General features: G+C 47.4%; 1 protein-coding gene across 7 annotated transcripts in view; it reads right to left on the reverse strand.

The window, feature by feature from the left end:
- Window positions 1-15,111, reverse strand: part of MICAL3 (microtubule associated monooxygenase, calponin and LIM domain containing 3) — a 143,888-nt gene extending 128,777 nt beyond the window's left edge. For 5 of the 7 annotated variants that reach the window (XM_072954453.1, XM_072954451.1, XM_072954450.1 and 2 more), the window contains exon 1: window positions 14,951-15,108. The gene's annotated coding sequence lies outside the window, so the exon portion shown is untranslated. Of the gene's footprint in view, window positions 1-14,950 lie in introns of all 7 variants that reach the window. The other 2 variants (XM_072954454.1, XM_072954455.1) reach the window with 2 other exon arrangements.
- Window positions 15,112-15,497: the final 386 nt, after the last annotated feature.

Consider the following 15,497-nt stretch of genomic DNA (forward strand, 5'->3'; position numbering starts at 1 on the left):
GCTGCTCTGAGCTCAGCTGGGCTGCCCGCATCAGGCTGCACTGGGCCCTTGGCCATTCTCTACAGCCCCCAATTCTTTTAGGCAGAGCTCCACCCTGACGCCATGTCTACTTAAGTACAGGTCTTTAATCTTAACTCCTCTGCGAGTTGAGTCATCTTAAGAGGGAGAAGGGAGGATGTGCATGGGGAGGGGTGGTGGGGGGTGCCACCACCCTCTTCTCTTACATCTGTGGCATCCCACACTTGCAAAGCCTCACCATATGGGAAACAGGGCAGGGCAGGGGTGGGAAAGGAATGTTGGGCATCAAAGGACACCTTCCAAAAAGTGAAAAGGGGGGCAGGGTATAGCTCAGGGCTCGCACGAGTACTTAGTATGCGCAGGTCCTGGGTTCAGTCCCCAGTCCCTCCTTTAAGAAATAAATTAAAAATTAAATAAACCTAATTACCTCCTCACCACACACACACACACACACACACACACACACAAAAGTGAAAAGATAACCCACAGAAGAGGGTATTTAGTATAAGGGACTTGTTTCTAGAGAACATGTAACTGAGCATATGCTTCTTCCAAGAGACCAGGACACACATCCTGAGGCTGCCTGTATTATGACAGTGGAGGATGGGATACAAGCCTCACTTGACCCTCATCCCCCAGCCTGGAGTCACAGTTAAGGCTGCAGGTATCTGCCTGTGGGTGGAAGGAAGACCAACATGCACCTGGTGATCATGGACCTTAAAAGACAAGGCCCCCGAGATCCTCCTCTTTACTGTTCAATCGTCACAACACAAAAGACTCACCCAAAAAAAAGGTTTAGGTCCTGGAAATCTTACCCTCCTCCAGGCCATGGCTTATGTGAGAAGCTGAAATTACAGGTTCTGGGCAAAAGATGACTTTCCTGTTACTTTGGCTGCCAAGGTGACCACCGACAAGGAAAGCGAGTGGTCAAGAGAATAGAAGGGCCTGCTCCACACAGAGCAGCTGTCTGACCTGAGCACAGCCCTCCAGGTCATGATACCACTGCGTGACGTCATGAGATGTAAATGGACCGACACACGTAAGAGCTACACCACGGGGCCTTACACACAGGAGGTGCTCAGTAACTGGGAGTCACAAGATTGTTACTTCTTTTCATACTTGACATTTGACCAAAAATTTTGCTACCCAACCTGATGACCCACTACTTCATTTACAAGAGTTGGGCCCAAGTGAATGTTCTGGTTTCTTCACAGCAGTAACAGGAGCAGCAATAATCATAGCTAGCATTTAATACCCGCTCACTGTGCGATGAACACTAGTCCTCTGAACTCCACACAGATCCCATTTAATCCTCACAATAACCCTGTCATAACTCACACCTACTTGACTCCCACGCTGCTTCATAAACCCACACCATCCAGCATTTGGGCAGGCAGGACTTCTTATCTTCTCCGCTGTCCTCGCCCAGGGCTCCTCTCTCATTTGTTCCTGTGCTCCAGAGACTCCCAGCCCCTGGCTATCTGGTTTATATCCACTTGCTCGGATTACATGCAAAGAAAAACAAAAATTCAACACATTCATTTACCCCAACTTAGAAATGGAAATACCTGGTAGAGCTAAAAGGGATACAGAGCAAATGAGGCCCTGAAATATAGCGTTTACAAGTGATCCCAAGTATGTCCCACCTACTAGTAGGAATGAAATCTTGGACAAGAAACAGCCCATCTCCGGAGGCTGCTCCCTCGTCCACGGGACATACTACTTACTGTTACAGAGGCGGCAGGCGGCTCAAAGAGGGTAGCAGGTAAGACTGCCAACAGAACACTACTATGTAAGTGAAGTGTCTTACTTCTTTTTAGTCTTGTCTCAACAATACAGGGAGAAGTAGATCGCTAAAAATTTTTGTAGGCATCAGGGAGAGAGTTCATGTTTTTCATCGTGGTAACTTATCTACATAACCCAGATACACTTCTCGTTACTAAATTCCATGCCATACACTAGAGTAAATAGAGCTGAAAATCTCATTAGATAACACAAGAGAGTTAAGATTACAACAGGAAATGACACTGCTTCATTCTCCTGGGTTGTGCTTGAATACAACTTCAACATACTTGTGTCCAACTTCCAGCTGTTCCCAGACGCCTGACCCCTAATCAATGTGTTTAACAGTCATTAGATTATGGTTGTTTTTACCAGCAACAGGGTGAGTAAAACGCTATAAAGAGCCCATATGCCTTAGTCTCTGCTTTCACAGGATTTTAAGTTTCTAAAAGCTAAAACAAAGACACTAACATAAGAAGGTCTGAGTATTAAAGGTTAAGAGACTAGTTATAGACTATTCAACTCTAGAGACTTGTTAAATATATTGGAAACACCTGAAAGCATAAAAATTCATTGTGTAAATCTGGGTTTATTCAAGAACTGAGGGCAAACCTCACTTATCAAAATTAAAAACTTCTATACTTCAAAGCTTAAAGGACACTGTCAAGAAAGTGAAAGGACAACCCACAGAGTGGGATAAAATATTTGCAAATCATACATCTGAGAAGAACTCATAACCAGATATATAAAGAACTCCTACAACTTGATAATAAAAAAGTAAACCAAATTTTTAAGTGGGCAAAGGATTTTAATAGATATTTCTCCAAAGAAGATATACAAATGGTCAGTAAGCACACAAAAAAGATGCTCAATATCATTAATCATGGAAATGCTAATCAAAATCACAATGAGACACCACTTCACACCCACCAGGATGGCTAGAATCAGAAAGACAAACGATAACCAGGACTGGTAAAATGTGGAGAAGCCGGAACCCCACACCGTGCTGGTGGGAATGTAAAATAGTGTGGCCACTTTGAAAGTTTTGCAGTTCCTCGAAACGTTTAACAGTTTTCATATGACCCAGCAATTCCACTCCTATGTATGTATACATATGAGAGAAATGAAAACATGTCCACACAGAAGCTTGTATATGAATGTTCACAGCAACATTATTCAAAACAGCCAAAAGAGGAATGTCTATCAACCATTGAATGGATAAAGAAAACGCAGCTTATCCATAAAATGGAATATTATTTAGCCGTTAAAAAGGAATGCAGTTGTGATACATGCTACGACATGGATGCATTCCGAAACATTATGCTGAGTAAAAAAAAAATCTAATCACAGATTGTATGGTTTCATTTATATGAAAAGTCCAGAATAACAAATCTACAGACACAGAAAGTAGGCTGGTGGCTGCCTGTGGCTGTGAGGATGGGGCCTGGGGGAAGTGCAGAGTTACTGCTGTGGATACAGAAATAATCATGAAATAATCAGAGACTTCAGGGCATTTATTCCCCCAGATCATGGGGATAAATCAGGAAATAAAAACAGAAAGGGCTTTTGGTCAAAAAGATACTGTTCTGGGGCCTCCAAGGAAACTATAGCAAACTACTGTTCTGCCTTATCTATAAGCCTTCCCCACCCCACAATCAGAATGAACTCCTTTCTCCACAGCGTTGTGTTCACAGCCACCTTGGATTGCAGTTCCCTGCACATAGGTCTGGCCCTCCTACCACACCATACACTCTTAGTAGAAAAGGGCAATGTTAACAATTCATGTCTCCTTGAAAACCATCAGCACAGAGTCCTGCACACAGGAAGTGGATAATTCAGATTTGTCAAATTTAAGTATTCACTTCACAAAAAAACATCATTAACACCTCTTTTCTAAAACCACATCTAGTTGGCCAAATGAGGAACCATCTTTACATGCCAATGGCAACTGCATGGCCAAGCTGCTTAAAAGCAGAATCCCAGACTGTTAATACAACCTCCGCGTGACCTACACCAAGCACCCGCCAACCTGGTGCACCCCCACTGCTCTTTCCAAAACCCCCACCTGCTTCCTCACCTTTAGACTTCAGTCGCAGGAACCACTGGTTTGCTCCTCAAGCCTGCACACCTCCTCCCTGACTCCCCCAGAACCTGCTCCATCTGCCCGGCTCCTCTACTCCCTGTCCTCCCGCAGGCCAGATGAACACCACCCCCGCCCACCTTCACCAGACCCTGAACTGGGCCTTCCTCCAGGCGCTCCACACACTTAGGTATGTCCGTGATTGTGTCTGCCTACCACTAGCTGCGAACTCTGTGAAGCCGCTTATTTAACTGACTGTGGCGGTGTGCTGGTAAATGCTTAACCTATTCTCTGAAACACCCTTGTGTATTTACATGCACATACATTTATTATAAATTTTATTGATAGGAAAGATGCATAGCCTGTAATACCAATAAATATGCAATAGTAATAAACATATAGAGTAATAAGTATGTAGTAAAAAATAATAACATATGAAACAATGCTCTTCACATTAAATTCCATGTAGCCAATTGATTCTCACAAAAAGTTGTTATAGATTTTTTGGTCTAACTCATCCATGGCCAACGCATGGATTCAACCGACTAATGAGTGAATGCTGGTTGATATTTTCATTTACCTTAAGGAATAAAACAAAACTAGACAAAAAAGATGTATATTAAACATGACATAAGCCATTTCTTTGCTGAATTAAGAGTTTTTAAATACTAAAAGAATATTTCCTCAAACTTTTGTGCTATTCACCATGTAATGGATAAGGATACAAAACACTTTAAGTTTAAACTGCAAATGTTAACATTTTCTCCATCACTTTCTTAGACAATGAACAAAACAATAAATCAAGCCTGTTGTGTAGTGTTTGTTGGTTTCCGTGGTGTAAATACTTCCACTGTGGCCAAGTTCACTCTACAGACTTGGTATCTCTGAGCACAGACAGAGCTGGGAGGGGGACGCACCACAGTTCACCATTACACAGCACTCCCACCTTAGGGGCAAGAGACCCAGGAGCACAGCTAATGCTAAAATAAAGAGGAAGTAATGAATTTTGAGTATTTATTACTCTTATTTTCAACACAATCTATTTAATTTTAAGTTTATAGAATGAATATTTAATACTGGTTGTATTTAACAACCAACTTGCAAAACTCCTGAAAATTTAACCACAAGGTACGAGCAGGCTCTGGCAGGCCACGTCACTCCCACACTACCAGTGTTTAGTACACAAAAGGAGACAGCATGATCCTGTATCTACTTCACCCCTCAGACTCCAGAGAGAATCAAGACCTTCCTACAAGATTTCCCTAGAGCTGGCATTTTGAAAGCTAGAGAGACTAGCACAGAAACACACTGCCTGCACAAAAGGCGGGGCTGGTCTTTTAATAAGCTCAAAAGTAAGACACCATCTTTGATATATTCTCCCTTAGGTATTTCTTCCACAAACACTTAGACACTGGGAAGTTAATTTTAAATTCCTTAAGAGTCCGATCTGTTTAGCACTCTGTGTAGCATTATTCACAGGGCAGTCCTTACCGCTCTCTTAAAGTTCTGGCTCTCACACTGGAAAAAAACAAGAGCCCAACAGGCACCTCCAGGCCCCAGAGGGCACCAGGCTGGTACTGAGGACGACTGGGAGCTCAGTTTGCATGCTCCCTCTCAATTCCGTCTCTGGTCTGCACACCTCTCCTTGGTGACCTGGGGATCCAGCCCAGCCCCCTTCCCAGGTACCACCTGTCTTTGTCACTAACAACTCCTAGATCGACATGGAAGGACCTGGATGCTCATCTCACTGACTATCTTCATGACAAGCCTGCATTACTTCCCCCGTATCAGAAACTGCAGCGTCCTCAGGTCACACATGCAGCTCTATGCCGTTGACAACACGAGCCCGTCAGGGCTGCTCCTCTAGGAGTGCATAAGATGGGCTCTATCTGCATCAGCCAGGAGTTGGTGGACCTTTATCTTCCAGTGACTGTAACATGAATAAAAGGGGGAGTGATGTTTCATTTTCCCAAGTACAAAATAAAGCTGAATTTGCTTTTTCAGTTACACATGCTGCTTTCCTCCCCAGAAAGCAGCTCGGTGACATTTTAGGGAGGCTGCTCCCTCTCCCTCATCTTCACCTGGTCCCAAGACTCACTAGACGTCTCCTGAGCCTGCGCCCCTCCCATTTCTGGTCACAGTTTGCCATCATCACCATCCAATGGAAATTATTCCCAATTGCCCGCCCCCAGGACCCCTGGCCTTCAGCCCACCTCCCCAAGTACTTTCATACCACATCATTTTCCGATTTAAGAACTTAAGGCTCCCTAGCAGAGTCTGAGAGAATATTCCTGCTCCTAGCAAATAAACACTGAAGTATTCAGGGGTCAACGTCTCTTAATTCATAGAGAAAAGGGAAAAAAATATGAAAAAAGCAAATGGGGCAAAATGAAAACAACGGGTGATTCTGAAACAACAGCTCCTTGTACTAATCTTGCCTGTTCTGTTCTGAAATTGTATCAGAATAAATCTACAAAAAAGAAAAAACAAAACCCTAAAGCCCTCATCTTAGCGTTAACGTTTGATAATAAACAGCTCCTTCTTACAGTCACATCGCCATCGGACGTCCTGTTTTTGTCCCTCTCTCTACACCTAGACTCAGGATTTCCCCTGCTCCTCCCTGCCACCCGCTTCCTTCACTGACTCACTTCTTCCAGGGGTGCTGAGGAAGGAAAAGAACTAACATCTACTGACTGTCTGCACCAGCCAGGCCAATATCACCTTGGCACTTATTGTATATTATTTCATCAAATTCTGCTAAGAACTCTACGAGGGAGGTGACAACCCGAGACCTGAAGAGATTAAGATGCTAGTCCAGGACTCCACAGCCACTAATGGCAGAGCTAGAATGGGAACCCAGGGTGGTGGGGGGAGAATGATAAAGCAAATGGGGAAAAATGTAAATAATGATTAAAGTCTAGTTAACAAATTTTGGTAACAGGTACAAGGAAGCTCCCAGTACTGCTCTTACACTTCTCTGTAAATATGAAATTACATCTAAATAATTATCCAAAAATAAGCTCTCCCACCCCGACAAACAAGTGGGCACAGCTACAGTACCTGGAGGCCAAGGCAGCAAAGGTGTCTGCAACAGTGACCCGCATCGGGAGACAAACGTACAATTAACAGTGTTATAGAAGTCTGGGAGCACCTAAGGCATCGGCTATCTCCAGGTTTTTCCCTAGAGTCAAGTCATGTTCCCTGGGGTTTTCTCTAGAAACAAGTCAGAGGCTTGGCACATGGAAAATAAGGCCAGTTTTACCAAACGGGGGCTGGAAATGCACCAAACTTGAAACCTGGGTGTTATCTGGGTCTCTCCTCTCTCCTTATCTCCTCTATCTAATCAGTGTCTTCTTTCCAAAATATCTCTGGCATCCAGTCCCTCCTCTCTTTCTCCATCGCCAACACCCTGTTCTAGTCTCCTGGTATGTCACACCTGAACAGAAGTGCTAATAACCGTGACCTGTGGGCCAGATCCAACCTGCAAGTGAAAAAGGGTTTTTACATTTTTTAATTATTGGGAGGAAAGAAATCAAAAGAAGACTATTTCATGACACGTAAGAATCAGGTGAAATTCAAATTGGGGTGGGGGGATAAATAGAAGCTTGGCTGGCACAGTCACTCATTCACCGATGATCTGCTTCCCTACCACAATAGCAGTCTAGCAGTTGCATCAGAGACCATATGGCCCCCTGAAACCTAAACTATTTACCTTCTGGCCTTTACAGAGGAAAGTTTGCCAACTCCTCCCAGGGCCGGTCTTGCAGGACTCTCATCTCTCCCACCACCAACAGATTCGCCGAGGTAGAATACCACTCCCACGCTGCTGCTCTGTGTTCAGAAACCTCTGGTGAACTCCCTGTTGCTTATAAACATCGCACTGTGTCCTGGCATCCACCAGATTAGGTGCACAAACTTGCTTTTAGGAAGAAAAGCCCACAAGGCCGTGACTTTGTTCACGCTATCCTCTGCCTTTCAGAAAATTCTTTCTTCTTGCCCTCGACTGCTAAGCTCACCACTTAATGACCTTAAAGACTCTGGGAACAATTCCTGTTTCCCTCTCCCCTGCTTCCACAGCACCCTTCGCTTACCCTCATCACAGCTCCTACCACACCACACTGAAATCATCTATTTGTGTGTCTGTCTCCCCGGCTACAGTAAAATCCCAGAGGGCAAGGAACCCGTCTTACTCATCTCCCAGCACCCAGACAGAAAGTGGCTCAGGCATCCACCCAGCCAGGCCAGCCTCCTCACTCACGAGCCCCAACGACCAACACGCTCTCGCACCAGCAGCCCTTCACCTCACCAAGACAACCCCAACCATGACCAGGGACACGGTCTACACAAGCCCACGAGAGTCAGCAGATTAGGGTTCAAACCCAGGCTCCCCCCACTCATGTGTCTTTGGACACGACACTTGGCTCCCTGGTCCTCAGCTGTAAAGATACATCCCAGAAGTATAGAAAGACTGCAGAGCTGACAGTGCATGTGAAGCATCTAGGCCTGTGCTGGGCATATTTAAAGAAATCCTCAAGAGCTAAGTTACTGTCCTTGTTCTCGCCAAACACTCGAGTTACCTGGCTGTGCCACTTGGTACTTCATTGCTTTTCTTCTTGTTTACCTGACCATTTTGTGCATTCATATTGTATGTTCTGAAGCAGGGACAGGTCATATCCTTGCAGGAACTCGTGCCCTGCCCTGATGCCCAGTACATGAGGAAAAGGGGCCCAACAGATGATAAATTAATGAACAAATTATTCCAGGAAGTCTAAAGAGTTGCTAATAAGAAAAACAATGCAGAGGCAGGGATGAGGCAGAAAGTAATTGAAGAGTAAGCAGGAGTAGAGGGTGCATTTGAGGATGCTTCCATACTGGTGAGCATCGCCGGAGACTGGTCCTGGAGGAGAGGAAACCCAGAGTTCCAGTGTCCCACTCTGAGTTCCACAAGCTTCAGAGAAGTACTAGCTAACACTTGCTGCTTATCAGGTGCCTGGCAGAACCCTCGGTGCTCACAACCACACAAAGTAAACAGGGTGTCAGCGCCCAGATGAGGAAACTGAGAACCTGGGAGGTTAAAGAACACACTCAAGCAAATGGTGCAGAAGTCTAGTTCCAGAGTTCATGCTCCTAACCACCACACATTTTAGGGGTGTGTGTGGCAGGGGGAGTGTTAAGTTTCACTCGGGGACCTTACTGAAGACCACAGCCAGGGAGACAGCCTTTCAGGTGGCTCTGAGGAGCTGCTCCAAAGAGGAAAAGGAGGAGCCAGGATACACACAAATTTTTTTGTTGGTAAAAACATGCAGTCAAGCACAAAAAGATTACTGCTAATCACAAAGAACAAACATCTCAAGTTAAAGATTTTCGGGCTTTTCTATTTATGGGAAGATGCCAGAACCTGGGGTCGCTGAAATTCTTCCTGAGAGACACATCAGTACTACCCAGGGCCAGACTACCCACTTCTTGCTCTCTCCATCCTGAATTCCTCTCCAGGTGCACTGTCGGTAGGCAGCTGCCATGGCTGATGGCCTGACCCTTGTAGGACTGGAATAGCAGGCAATGTTTTTTCTTTACAGTGAGATGGAATCTGGGAAAGTGCCATTCCTTCTTTCTTTCCTCTTACTCTGGACTTTCCTCAGGTAAGATTATTCAGGGGACCCTTGAAACCCAGGTGTGGAGAAGTGCTGAGAGAAAGCCCCAGTGTGAAGCCAAGCTCTCAGGTTCCGGCCCTCCATTCCCCAGCTTCCTGAGGGTGGCTGACACCTGTGGCATCTCTGGGCCCTGCTCGGGCCCCAGACTAGGCACGTGGTATCCAGTAAGTCCTAGGGGCCTAGTCATGTTGCCATCTCACAAGTTTCTCTCCCCAGCCCCAGACTGTCTTTTTCTTCCTCGCTGCCTCTTCTTTTTGCTCCCTCAACACAACACCTCATAGCGAGATGATTAAACACACAGAATTTGGAGTCATCCAGCCTCTGCAACTTATTTCAGGTTATGGACCTTAACCTCTGGAACAGTTTCCTGAGTGTAAAACAGGAGTGACAGCCCCACTTGGAGACTAGAATGGAGTGTGCACAGACGCCTGGCACAGTATCTGGCCCACGGAACACTGGGTAAGGGACAGCTCTTCCCACATAACTGTCCACAGTACCCATTTGCCTACGGCGCTTGAAATGCCAAATGTTGATTTTTTTTTTCTCCCTACCTATAGAAGTCTAATTTTGAAAAAAGCCTCTCTGTTCTGGAAACAAACTGAAATATGCCCATGTCACTAGTTAAAATACTTCCCTTTCCTTTTTCACAGGGAAACAAATGGCTGACCAGTCATGACCAAACTGGGTAAAAGGTTCTGTTCCAAACAGTAATTAGGATCCCACACTAGCTTGTTTAAAAAAGCAAAATGGACAAAATAAAAATCATCCAAAAGTAGATGAGCTAAGGCAATGACAGGCTTGCATGAGTTCTAGGTTTGGGAATTAGAAACCTGAGCCAGGCAAAAAGGTAGAGGAGGGAAGAGCAAGGGTTTCCTCACCTTTTCAGGAAGCAGAGCTATAATCCACGCTCTTTCCAGACCCCAGCGCACCAGCCCCTAGGTCCCTGAGGACCCTTACACTGTTCCAGGTGTCCCTCCTGGGAAGTCCACCTGTGTTCTCCTCTAAATGCCTCAGAGTTAACTCCTCTGACTCTGCCCTGGCGTTAAAGGACTATGCCAGTTAACCTAAATGCATCTCTCCAAAACCAAATGCCCAAGTCTGAAGCCAGACTCCACTGTTTACAAAGGAGCGATCACTGAGATCTCCACACCTCAGCCCTCTCGTGTGGGAAACAGGGACCATTACGGTGCCCACCCCCTCAGGCTGTTGTGAGGACTGGGCGGCTCACTCGTGCAAACACCCAGAACAGGGCCTGCATTACTGCTGATGTCATCACCGTGGTATGACTCTCCTTTTCTACTCACAAACCCAACAAGTCTCAGTTGCAAGGGCAGCTTGATGGTGCAGGTGGGCGAAGTGAGAGGAAGTCAGGAGGAGTGCAGCTGAGTGTAGCTGGGACCTCTATAAGTTGTAGGCCAGGGACAGTCTGCACTGAAGGCCTGTTGTCATTACCCAGGGAGGGGAGCGACAGGGGCGACAGATAACGATCTATCCTCTGGACTGCCCTGCCCCTCCTCTCTTCCCAGCTCCAAACTGACATCGGGAAGGCCTCCCCGGACTCAAGCCCTCTCCATACTTTGTTTAAATCAGCAACAGAAAAGAAGCAGGGCAGGTGACAGGACAAAGCTGGGACCAACCAAAGCTTCACTTTGCCTTTTTCATAGTTATTGATGTTAACATGGTACGGAAAAATCAATAAAAGCTACTAGTTAACCACTTGACCGAGCGCTGCTCCTCTCCTTCCAGAGTTAGTTAGACAGGATCCTTCCCTGGCCCTCTGTAGACCTATATGATGCAGAAAGACTCATCTTCAGGCTTTCAATCACACACCCCCACAACCTGCTCCTTCCTCTGCTGAGGAAGCACTGCAGAGGGACACAGGGCGACACAGCTGTTCCTACTAAGGAACTGGCTACTTAGCAGAAGCTCCTCCCCTTTCTCTTCCACCTTTCACCAAGGTACAGACCAACAATCCTATGTCTCCCTTCTTTAATCTGATTGTCACCACTTATTTTTTTTTGAAGTTGTGGCCATTTTTCTCTCCTCTGTGAAACTTGCCACTGACAAAAAAGTCAATGAATTGCAGGGTTTACTGGGATAGTTTCCCAGTTCTCCCTCCTTAGTTTCTTGATAACGATGAATGTAATTCTTTATACCTAAAGACAGCCAAAGCCAACACCAAGAAAATGGCAAGTCACGTGCAGCTGAGCCCCACGGGGCCAGGACGTTGCCCCGTCCACTGGTGCATCCCAAGCACCTCAGAGCCCACGTGCTCCACCACTCCACCCCACTCCATAGGATCAGAGCTGAATTCTGAAAAAGGGAACCAAAGATGACAGAGGAGTGGCTGGAAGGAAGGGGGAAGTCCACAAAGACTTTAGGTAAATTTCCAAACAATATCCCCACCATTCCACAATGTATCACATTATTTGTGAAAGCTAAAGACCAAAAAGGAATCAGATTTTTAACCCTGCCATCTAAAACAGAAACTGAGAGCCTTATTTACTGCACAGATTTTAGCCCAAGTGCCATGCCTCCAGGTTTACAATTTCAACCCACAGCTTAAGTTATAAAGCCTGGGTACTCAATGTGTCCCCTGGGTTAGAATACTACAAATTTCCTATCCACAAACCATTTCAATTCTCTGTCCATTCTTCCCATCTGGTCTCATTAAATACTTCACACTCTACAAACATAGATTTTTTTTTTCAGCTCTATTTTTTCTAAAGCAATGACTCTCCACCTGGCTGAAGGAATGCTTCTGGCACAGGAAAAGTCCGGAGTCTTTTCTACTTCCAAGAAAAATAAAGCCGTCATTCAACCAGAGCCCATCAGACTCAGGGAAGCAGCAGCAGCAGCAGGTGTCAGGGACTCTGACATCTGCTCCCCAGGCTCCATAAAGCACGCAGGGAAGGAACACACCTCAGAGTCAGCCCAGGTCTGAGTGCCAGCCCTGCTTTCTGTCATTCCGTTCACCTGAGTCTCACAAAACCCCAGCCCATCATCAGTAAAACCAGGAAATAGTAAGTCCTACCTTGCACACTGTCAGGAATAAACAAGGTGATGTACATGACACACTTGGCACAGTCTCCCACACAGAAGCACTCAATAAATGTTAAATATTCTTCACTGTCTAGTAATCTAAGAACCACAATGTCTGGTATCTTTCAGTCCTTCACATTCCAAAAAGAGGGTTTTTCTCTACAAAAGTATCAGCGAAATCCCGTAAGAAGGAAAACTCAGTTGAAGTCCAGCTCAGGCACCAAATCACTTGCAACTTAGAACAAGTCATGTCACCTCCATTTCTTCACTTATAAAGTGAGAACATACTATACTAAATTTTGATGACCTCAGAAACAAGTAAGAATTAATGAGACAGCAGGCGATGAAAAAGCTTTCACTTCTTCAAAGAAAAAGCACAAAGTAAATCCAGAGCATAATCATTATTAAAACGTCACGCCCAATGTCATGGGATATAAATAAACCAGCCACGTTTCTCACTCTTGCAAGAATATTACATTTGATAGCCTCTGTTTATTTTGTTTTGGGGGGAGGTAGTTAGATCTGCTTATCTATTTACCTATTTCTTAAAGGAGGTGCTGAGGATTGAACCCAGAACCTCTTACATGCTAGGCATGCGCTCCACGGCTGAGCTATACCCGCCTACCTTGGCAGCCTTTCCATCTGCTCCTGTGGAGCCTGCTACAAGCAGGAGGCGGCACCTGGCTGCTCCTTGCAGAGCCCAGTTCAGAGGCAGAGCCCATCAAATCTAGGACGTGCCCTGCCTTCTGGTCAGGTCTCACCCACCCTGGCCATTTCTTAGATGCCAATATGAGAAATGAGAAAAGGTTCATAGTTCCACTTGGACATGTGAAACCAACACACCAAAATCCTTACCCATGGGACTACTTGACAGACCCCAAAAAAGGGTCAGTTTTGACCATTTATTCTCCTGGACTGAGCAGTATAAGACCTCTTCCAAGGCACACACCATCCTTTCCAGAAAAATGTGACATGTGAGCTGGAAGGAAGAGCTCAATTTTCCTTTGTTTGATTTTTACTTCTAGGTCCAGATTTCATCTTTAACCTACCATAAACATTTAGGTGTGAGCGCTAGCGGCTGGGACAGGCAGACAAGTAGGGTGGAGGGGCTAATCTTCTAACTTGGGAAGGTAGCCTGCACTCAAAATTGCATCCAATGTCACCAACCCTACGTCTCCCAAACCCAAACAGGAAAGAAAAAATTACTGATACTTACTAAGCATCTACTGCGTGCCCAGCACTGCACTAAGTACTTTGTATACATTACTCCAAACCCATTTTCTCTCCCACACCTACAAGCACCATGAAACCACCCTCACCTGAACCATCCCACGTCTGGGGGAAAAACTCACAATCTGATTAGCAGTCAAGTTCCAGACATTTCAAAGCTTAGTGTTGTGAATACAGAAAGAAGGCTTGGCTAGGAACCAGGTCGAAGTTCCTAAAGATTCTTTTCAAGAGGAACACCTCAACCATACTTTTCCTGTAATTCTGGAACTAACTCATGATATTTAAAATACAATCAAAAAAGGTTAAAAAAATAAAAGTTTAAACCTGAGCACAAAAACTCACTGTAGGACTAAAAACAACCGGAGCCAAATTTCTGACCAAGCCCATTTGACAATCAAATGCGAAATTTAGAACATCCTCTTGAGGGCCCTTTACAGGTGTGCTCACAGGAGAACCGCCAGCACAAGGAACCAGCATCTGTGTGGCCAGGTACTGAGCCAAGTAGCCGAAGGGCTACAGAACTCATCTCATCCTCCCCGGGCACAATCCAAACGACGGTCTCCCAGCAAACTGTCAGACAGGACTTGCAGTTTAAACACCACCTCTCCATCCACATCCCAGAAAAAGACAACGTGCTAAGGCTCGAAAAGGGACTGTTCACAACGCGCCTCCGTTTCTCCGCACTGAGCGTAAGCGACGCCAGTAAACAGCCACCTTAAACCTCAGGATGCGGTTTGTACCGCAGGAGCTGCTTTCCCTTAACCGAGTCTGGAGGGAGGTCACGGGCTGTAGGTGCGCCTCAGGGGACGGGGGACACGGGGGGTGACAGGGGGCACAGGGGAACGAGGGAGAACACTGGAGGGGCGGGGGACGGGGGACACGGGGGTTCACAGGGAAGGGCGGGGGACACCGGAGACACGAGGGGGGTCACAGAGCAGGACGGGGGGTCGAGGCCCCGCCGCGCCCGCCTTCCCCCGCGCGGCTCTTCCGCGGCGCGTCCGCTCGCGAACGCGCGGCAGCCTACGGGGTACCCCTCACGCCCAGCCTCGACGGCGACCCCGGCGAGCGCGCCGAGCGGCCCGCCGACCGCTCCGGGGCCGCGGCGGCCAGAGGGAGGCGCCCGGCCCGGTCCCGGAGCCCGTCTCACCTCCGCCTCATGCCGCGGCGCCGCGTCCCAGCCGCAGCCCGCAGTCCCGCGCCTCGGCCCCTCGGCCCCTCCGCCGCGGCGTCCGCCGACCCCGCTCTGGCTGCGCCTCAGGCCTGCGGCTGCCCCTCAGCGCTCGGCGTCCCGCGCGCGCAGCACGGCGGCAGCTGAGGCGGCGGCTGAGGCAGCGGCGCGGCCGCCGGGCGGGGCGGGCACATGGGAGGGCGGGGCTGCGGCCCCCGAGGCGCGACCACAGGACCCCAGTCTCGGGGCGGCTGACCTCGGCGCGCCTCCAGACCCGCTCGCCTTCCGCCGCCAGGGACGCCCTCGCTACCCGCAGACCCAGACTCCGCCAGAGGCTCACGGTTCTGTGCAGAAGGTAAAGAAAGGAGCCGCCGCCACGCCCTCCTTCCTCTCTACCCACCCCGCGGGCTCGGTGGTACATTCCGCAAAGCCCGCCCCGAGGGGCAGGGAGCAACTGATTGGCTGGGAACCTTGGAAGGGGGCGAGGAGCCGCACGAAATGGCCAATGGAAAAGCCCGGTGGGCAC

The sequence above is a fragment of the Vicugna pacos genome, chromosome 34 (assembly GCF_048564905.1).
Source record: "Vicugna pacos chromosome 34, VicPac4, whole genome shotgun sequence".
NCBI classification, from domain to species: domain Eukaryota; kingdom Metazoa; phylum Chordata; class Mammalia; order Artiodactyla; family Camelidae; genus Vicugna; species Vicugna pacos.